Below are 9441 nucleotides of genomic sequence, written 5' to 3' on the forward strand. Positions count from 1 at the left end.
CAGAAATCAAAGGAGGTTTCAGAATATATTCAGCTTTTGGTTCATCAAGCTATCTCATTGGTGGTTTAAAAAACCCGTATATCTTGTAATGCCTCTAAATCCTTTATGAGTTCTTCCTTGGATTAATTTATGGTTTTGAGGAAGCTAGGTATCACAGGTCACCCTAGGAAAAATAACAATATCAAGGAATAGTTGCTTTGCTCATGGGTTTGGTTAATCTCCCCTCATGGTTTTGTATTTGGTTTGTTCTTTCAATTATATATATTTATTGGTGTGCAGCGCCTAGTCATTAGTGTTGGTGGTGCCAACATAATTGGGATCATGTCCACCATGTGCTAGCTTGTGTCTGCCCCTTTTTATTTAAGTAAAAAGGATCACTCAAAAAATCTTACTCATATCAAATGACTGTCTCTCAATTCTCACAAAATGTGGTCGTCAAGCTCTTCTTCATGTCTTCTTGTTGCTCTTCAAGTTGGAAGTACCTTGTTCTCCAAGGTTTGATACATGGGATCAGAAGCCTCTCGCTTGGCTTTTAAGTTTGTCTAATGAGCTTGCACTAAGGGTTAGGACAAAAATAGAACACAAGTAATATGATGCATGGATATGTTCAGTCTTATGAGACGGATCACCATAAACTTCATCAAGAGTAGATAATTGGTGCACCAAATGGTCTAATTCATATGTACTTAGCCTTGATAATGATAAATGAAGGGTACCTTCAATATTTGAAAGCTTAGCTTAAGGAGAACGGACAAATACAATGCAAGAAGAATTTTAGGATACAAACTTTAAAAAATTTCCAAATGCATAAAACAAGAGTTAGATAATTAGACAATATTTTGAGAAATATGATAAAACGGTGTATGCAAAAAAGAGAGAGGAATGCAAAAATTGACTGTATTCAAGATGTTCTTAGCAATCCATTAGACACGAGAATTGAACCTTCAGACGCAATCATCATTTGTAAATCCAGAACTTTAGAGCAATTGCTTTGTAGTGAAGTTTTATTAACTTTGCTTTTGTTTTTGTTGCGTTTGTCATCTAGAGCATCACTTATAGTCCTCATCCAAAAGTTGTGGAATAAGAAGGTTTTGCCATCTTCTGCTTTTATTTGCCCTAGTGAATAGAAGGATGATTTTACTTTGAGTTGGTAATAATTTGTTATATTGTACAATTAACATTTCTTCCTTTTGCACATGCATCATGTCAAAATAATGTCTCCTTCCTCCCACCCACTTTTCTATGCAATGTATTTGAAGACCGATTTGGTTGTTAAATAGGGTCTTCCAATTCCAAAATATTAGTATATACACACCATTTAGAACATTCCCTGCCTCTCTTTTCCTATTTCCCTCCTACTCTCATGCTTATATTGCAACACCTTATTCCATAGTGATTCTTGCTCCTTCTTCATATGCTGCAATTATTTACCTACTAATAGAACCATCAAAACGGGTTCAAATTCACGGGTCAACCTAGTCCACCATGGGTTTGGGCAGGGCTAGAAAAACAAACAAATTTTCCAATTGGCTCAAAAGATGAACACGACCCACCTACGACCCGGTCCACCCGGGCGGAACCCGTGGTGGGTCAGGTTGACCCACCAACCCACTTAAATAATTACACAACCTTAAGAAGTAAACCTAATTTAGTAAGAGTGGGTTGACACTGGATAGGCATGGTGAACAACACTCTCCTCCCTCTCCGTCACACTCACTCTCGTCTCTCCTTCTTTATCATGGCATCACCATCACTCACTCTCGAGCTCGACGTCGCGACCCACTCAGTCACTCACTTAGACACAACTGCACAGAGGCACTCTCTACTACAACCGTGACCCACTCACAAACATAGCTTGCCACCACAACCCCATCCTATTGCTTTGTTGTGACCGTGACCCTGGGCTGCCATGACTTTTTGTTGAATTTTCAATTTTTTTTTTAATTTTAGGTGAGTTGGTGGGCCAACCCATTCAACCCACAACCCGTGACGGGCTGATCTAGGTCATTTTTTCAAGACTAAACTGTAAGTGGGTCGAACCCAACAAATCAGGCCAACTTGTTTTGATAGCTATACCTACTAATGCCATGTTAAATGCCCCGAATTTTTTTTACCATAATCCTCCCCCTCTCTCCAAATTGTTATCATGCCATCTAGTGTATTTTCTCGATCAATACCCTCACCCCTACCTCAAAAAAATAATTTAAACATAGATTCAAGTAAAGAAATAATACCTTCTAAAGTGTTGAAGAAGAAAAAAAAGATCGACAGAGAATTGAGTCTTAGACTAAAAAGTTAGGATTGTATATATATTAAAATAAGATAATGAAAATGTACTTACACAAATGATTGAAAGCAAATTCACCATCAAACAAATAAATTAATGATATAGTAATACAGGGAAAGATAAACACTACAAACTCAAACACTTTATGTAAAAGTTCATTATGTTTATTTAAACATATAACATGTTTTCATGCCATAATCAACATGCAACATGAAAGACAACTCAAACTTGCTCTATTATGTTGTCATACCAAGAACTTCCATCGTTACTGTTTTTTCCATTCAAGCTTTGTGACTCCTACAAATCAAGGATTGTATTTGTATCAGTCCATGAGTGCTTCTCTGGTACCCACCTCCCCTCTAACTCCATTGCCACTTCCTTCATGCCAGGCCTTTCTTCCCCTTTAAGGTTCAAGCACTTGCTTGCAAAAACAACAACTTTCTTGATCTCCTTCTCATTTTCTTTAGTAAGAAGACCAATTTCAACAATTTTAAACAAGCGATTTTTTTCTAAGGTAGAGAGAAAAAGCATGGCAAGACTTCTTTCCCCTTTTGATCTCTGAAATGAAAGTGCTTTTTGGCCTGTGAGTAGCTCTACAAGCACTACTCCAAAACTATAAACATCACTCTTTTGAGTTAATCGGCTGGTTTGCATGTACCCTAGGTCCGTGTAACCAAAAGTTCCTTGTACCAATGTTGCTAATGTTAGTATAGAGCAATAAGAAGAAGAGAAAGGAATAAGGAGAAAAAAGAAAAGATACAAATTTTTAACGTGGTTCAACACACAATGTATGTACCTACGTCCACGACTACACTAAGAGAACTTTTTATTACTTGCATACTTTAAAGCTTACAAGGCGTCTCTATATATAACACTAATGAGACACAAGTTTTTACAAACCAAGCGATGTGGGACAAAGGAACTAATACCACAAAAACTCTAACAATTCTCCCACTTGGGGTCTAAGTTCCAAACTCTAGTAGCTCCTTGTAAGCAATGAGTTCATCGACTCTTTACCTAGTGTAGCGTCTCCATCTTTAATTATCCTTGAAGGCTAACTGAGGCAATAAAAGCCTCAGCTTGTTAGTTGTAACAGCTTTAGTCAACATATCTGCTGGATTCTTTGATCCTAAGATCTTTAGCAAAGATAAGTCTCCATCATTTATCAACTCCCTGATAAAATGGTATCTTAATTGGATATGCTTGCATCTAGAATGGAAAACTGGATTCTTAGCAAAAATTATAGCACTTTGACTGTCACTGAACATTGAAGCATTATCTTGTTCTTTCCCTAATTCATTGAGAAAATTCTTTAGCCAAATCATTTCCTTAGCTGCTTTTGAGATAGCTATGTACTCGACTTCCGTGGTTGAGAGAACAACTTTATGTTGAAGTTTAGACTTCCAACTCACAGCAGTACCTCCCAAAGTAAAAATGTAGCCTGTGGTGCTTTTCTTGGTATCAAAATCTCCAAGGCTAAGCATCCATCGCTGCCATCTTACTCATTTGAGTCGGTCACCAAGTCGAACCATCGGCTCTAATATTAGTTGTTAGTATAGAGCAATAAGAAGAAGGGAAAGGAATAAGGAGAAAAGAGAGAAGACACAAAGTTTTAAAACGTGGTTCAGCACACAATGTATGTACCTACGTCCACGGCTACACTAAGAGAACTTTTTATTACTTGCTCACTTTAAAGCTTACAAGGTGTCTCTATATATAACACTAATGAGACACAAGTTTTTACAAATCAAGCGATGTGGGACAAAGGAACTAAGACCACAAAACTCTAACAACTAATTTAGCTTGATCAATTGGAACCAATCTTGAACTCCAAAATCAGAAACTTTGGTTGCATAATTTTCATCCAATAGAATGTTGGCACTCTTGACATCTCTATGGATAATAGATGTGGAGGCATCCGAATGCAAATTTGTTAAAGCTCTTGCTGCCTCTATAGCAATTCTGAGATGACACATCCAAGGTACATTACTTGCCTTATTTTCATTGTGCAAATGATGGAAAAGGGTACCATAGTTAACAAACTCATAGACCAATAAAGTCACTTCAGAGTCTAAACAATATCCTATGAGTTTTACCACATTCCTATGGTTGATTTGGGATAGAATAACCACCTCATTAATGAGTTCCTCAATTTGGCTCTGGTCCACTACTTTGGACTTTTTGATAGCTACAACCTTGTTATTTAAAGGATTCCTTTGAAAACAGTACCAAATCCTCCGTTGCCAATGATTAACGTCTCATCATAGTTGTTGGTGGCCTTCTTTAGCTCTTATGCTGTAAAAATTTGTGCAATTTGGGGGGTGTCTTGTTCTATAGCGAGTCGTTGTTGCAAAATGAAACCCCCATTTTGCCGAAAGAACTTTTCTCTTTGTTTAATAATTTTTCTTTTTTGATATACTAAGTACAACTAGGAATTCAACAGCAGAGCTATAAAAGCTATGCATGCACCTGCATTTAAGTATGGTTGGAATATATCAAAAGATGGCACAATTCACTAATATACCCATAGCTACCTATATTGTATGGCTTTATTGATTCATCAATATTCTTTAAAACATGATAGATAGCCTTTATACTTAATTTCCTTCTTATATAGTCATGTGTCTTCACATTTTTTTAGCTCGAGTTCTAGGCTTCTATATTAAATCAAAACAAATTTTTTTTAAAAAAAAATTAGTTGTCCCAATTAATGGAAGAGTTGTGATTTTTTTACTTACATATATCATATACATCTAGTTGACACCCGTATTTTCTCATTATCACTCTCTTCTCATCAAATCATAGTACCTATCATACCTACACTTCTCTCTCAAGGTGTTAAGTAGCATAGAGGTGTTTATGCATCAAAATAAGAGTGTCAAACCAGGTGTATATGATATATGAGTGTCAAAAAATCAAAACTCCTTAACCATGTGTTTGGATGGGGGATTTAAAAATTTCTAGAAAATTCAAATACACAACATTTTGATTGTCTACACTTCTCTCTCAAGGTGTTAAGTAGCATAGAGGTGTTTATGCATCAAAATAAGAGTGTCAAACCAGGTGTATATGATATATGAGTGTCAAAAAATCAAAACTCCTTAACCATGTGTTTGGATGGGGGATTTAAAAATTTCTAGAAAATTCAAATACACAACATTTTGATTGTCTTGATTTAAATTCCTTTCATTTTGTAAATATTTTGTTTGGATGAAGCAATTCAATTTCTTGTATTTTAATTTCCTTGTTTGGATAAAGTAATTCAATTTCAATGAAATTTAAATTTTCATTTTTAAATATTTATTTAAAAATTAAAATTTCAATATTGAATGAAAATAAATATTAGTCATTTTTTAAATAGTTAAATATTCAAAATAAATTTAATGCTATACAATATTAAATAATAATTTTTTTAATATTTAATAATAAAAATAATTTTAATGCTAAACAATTTTGAATCTTACACAATATTCTCGTATTAACACACAAAAAAACTTGGATTAAACAATACTGTAAAATTAAAGATGAATGATATGTAATTCCTTGTTCAATCTAATTTCTTGTTAAAAAGGATTCAATTACCTAGTCTTGCAATAATTTCAAAACACGTATTCAAATTAAACAATTACGTAATTTAAGGACAATTATCTCATACAAAATTCAAATATTGATATTAATTTCATTGTTCGTAAGAGAAGAAAATACTTCAATCCATATCAAGACCTAAAATCATATATCATCCACATTGATGTCACTTCACGGCAAATTTACTGATTTTAAAAACAATTTACCAAATAAGGTCTGTTTTAAAACAAATTGCAAGGGGGGTCTGTTATTTACGTGTGTGCCGTCATTGTTATTGGTGTGAAGCTTGTAAAGCCACTAGCAATGGCGGGAACGGCGATGCCGCCATTGGCAGCAGCGGGACGGGGTCTGACTAGGAGAAGCCCATACTGTCATTCTATTGGCGGGACAAGGCTGACAAGGAGAGATGAAGGCATAACACCATTGATGCTGACGGGACAGGGAGAAAGGAGAGAGACTCGTCATTGGCACTGGCGGGACATGCCAACGTGGGCAGTCCTGCCAATGGGTCCTGCGGCACACTAACATGAGAGTTATATATTTTATTAAAGTAATTGAGTTATTCGAGTTTTTTTTTAAAATAAAATCACAGATGTTTATTAAACTAATTGGTCATTCATTTCCATAATCCAATAAAGGTTTAAAAAAATGTTTTTATAATTATTGTTTAATTTTAAAAAAATTATATCTGTAATTTATTTAATCTAGTAAAATAAAATAATATTAAAAATAAATATATTTCCTATTATATTTTATACTTCCTCAATTAGATGTTTAATTTCAATGTTATTTTATAACACTGAAATTTTTATTTATTTATAATTTTAAAATTTTATTAGTTTAAAAATATCCGTATAGTAAACGAAAGCTTGCTAATATTATATAATTTAATTATCTCTTAAAATGTTTTCTAAGCTAAGGAGATCCTTCCTGAGATCTTCCAAACCCAGAGGAACATGCCCCATTTTGTTTAGTATTTCAACTTTATCTCGTTTGGAAGGATCCCCCATTTTAAAATATCATAAATGATGTTTTTTTTTAATGTAGGTTTGCTCCCTTCCAGTCTGTCGGCTTGGAAGCTGTCGTAGGACTTGATGTCATGCACAATTATGTGTCTCTTTAAAAGTTTTTTTTAGTATTGTATTCCTTTAATTTACTTATTATTCCCAGTGTTCAGATTAAAAAATCTAGTATTGTGAGGCCAGAGAGGTTGAAAAGATGGCCATTGAGAATTTGGGATGCCAAAATAAAAATATCTGCCCGCATGTTTGTTTTCTCCTATATATAATCCGAGTACGGAAATAGGAATTAAAAAATGCTAATAGAGGAAGCTGCTAAGCTAAAGACAAATAAAACTCAAAAACTTCTAGATAGAGAAATTATTTAACTTAAACGTTGCCCAACTGCATTCCATTCCTTGAAATTATTCCACTGAAATGTGCCGCAGGACCCATTGGCGGGACTGCCCACGTTGGCATGTCCTGCCAGTGCCAATGGCGGGTCTCTCTCCTCTCTCCCTGCCTTTATCAGACCTCGTCCCACTGCTGCCAATGGCGGCATCGCCATTCCTGCCATTGCCAGTGGCGTTACAAGCTTCACGCCAGTAACAATGGCGGCACCCACGTAAATAACAGACCCCCCTTGCAATTTGTTTTAAAACAGACCCTATTTGGTAAATTGTTTTTAAAACAACCCCCCTACAGTAAATTTGCCGTCACTTCACTTATAATACTCAATCATTCACGAATTATTTTGCAAATTAGAGGGTTCAAAACAAACAACATAATCAAACAATTTAGACATAGAAGAAACAAAATAACATAAGTCACAACAGGAACGACAAATAACTATAGTGAAAACATCACATCAACTAGGCATAAAAAAGACAATTTTATAATTTGAAAGTTGAAATTGAAAATGTAGACAAAAGGTTACTCAGCAAGTTCATTTTGCAAGATGTGTTAAAACATAATCTGTCTTTACGTGAATTGGAAGGACTTTCACAATAGCTATAACTGCTTTGGATCATCAGCTAACCATTTAATAGCTTTAGCCCATTGTTGTCTATTAAGATCTGGTATCAAAGCTGCCTCTCGTAACACTTCTTGAATATCTTCATCATCGACCTCACCATCCATTTTTTCTACCATTCGATCAAAAGAGTTCGTCATTTTATCCAAAGAAGCTACTATTCCTTCTTTTTCTCCAATCTTTCTCTTGTGAGAATGTGTGCCAAAAGAAGTTGAACCTTGTCTTTTTTCTTTTGTATTAGAGCTTGGTTCTTCTAAGTCTATAGCAGCAGTAACACCTAAACCCATGAATTCCACTTCATTTGTTTTTCTACTCATCCCTTCATCAACATCCATAGCAGTTTAAGCTCCATGACCAGTGGCTCTATCTTTAGCACACAAATCCACTATATCATCCAAGTTCTAAAGCACCTTGGATCAAAACGGTGTAGTCGATTTATGCGACTGGAAAAAAAAGAAAAAGTCAAATCCAATCTACTTTGAATAACAAATAAAAATATATTAAATGATACTTGCAGTGCAATATTCATTCCAAGCATTTTCATTCTCAACTGTGATCATGTGCTTAGTGCCATCCCAATTAAACCCACTCTGGCCAAGAATGTCACTTACAATACCATACCATGATCTTCATAATTTGATACGGTTTTTGACATAATCTGATGTGACATTAACATTGAAGCCTGTAGACAACATTGCGGCTGCAACATTCAATGCTGACCTTTTTTCCAACCTCTGTCACCCTTATAGCCCATATTCCTTTGATCTCTCAGTACATCAACCAATACACGTTCCATCTCCAAATTCCATGTAAAATAACTTATTTTTTCCTAAAACTTTTCTTTTGCCCGTCATTTTTTCATTAGATGACTCCATTGAAATTAATGTCACTTATTTAACCTGCACATAACAAATATTAGATACAACCTACTTTATTCATTTGATTAGTCCACTGGACAATCATAGAAAATATTTCAAGCAAAGTTTTTATGCAATAGAAAAGTACATAAAAGTCTATCTTCAATCGTAAAGTACAATAGTAACAAAGCACACAAAGTTCTTTGTCTGCAATAGCAAATTACATTTAAAAAAGAACTATCCCTAAGCAAAGTTTCTTCTAACTTGATAGTTAGCAAACATATTCATAGCTAATGTATCTCGAAATCTTGTCCATTCCCCAGTAGCTTGAATAGTTGTGATATCATCTATGACATTATTTTGAACTCCTTCCCTTGATTGATGGACTAACTCTTCATCAACAACAGATAACAATTCTGAGTCTTGAACTTCTAAAAGTTGGTCAGTTTGTTGTCCGTCTCTTATGAAATTGTGTAACACAAAACAAGCATTGATAATTCTTATTTGTGTCTTTATATCAAAAAATGAAGGAGTTCTTAATATACTCCATCTTTTTTTCAAGATGCCAAATGACCTTTTCTATTGCATTTTGGGCACTTGCATGACGAAGATTAAATAACTCCTTGTAACTTTGAGGGGCATTTCCAATCCACTCATTGAGATGATATCTAGTCCCTCGAT

The 9441-nt window shown here is 34.7% G+C and overlaps 1 pseudogene; it reads right to left on the reverse strand.

Annotated features, from left to right (window-relative positions):
* Window positions 1-2584: 2584 nt before the first annotated feature.
* LOC100787643 (wall-associated receptor kinase 4-like) lies at window positions 2585-4654 on the reverse strand (annotated as a pseudogene).
* Window positions 4655-9441: the final 4787 nt, after the last annotated feature.

This window comes from Glycine max, chromosome 14 (assembly GCF_000004515.6).
Source record: "Glycine max cultivar Williams 82 chromosome 14, Glycine_max_v4.0, whole genome shotgun sequence".
NCBI lineage: Eukaryota > Viridiplantae > Streptophyta > Magnoliopsida > Fabales > Fabaceae > Glycine > Glycine max.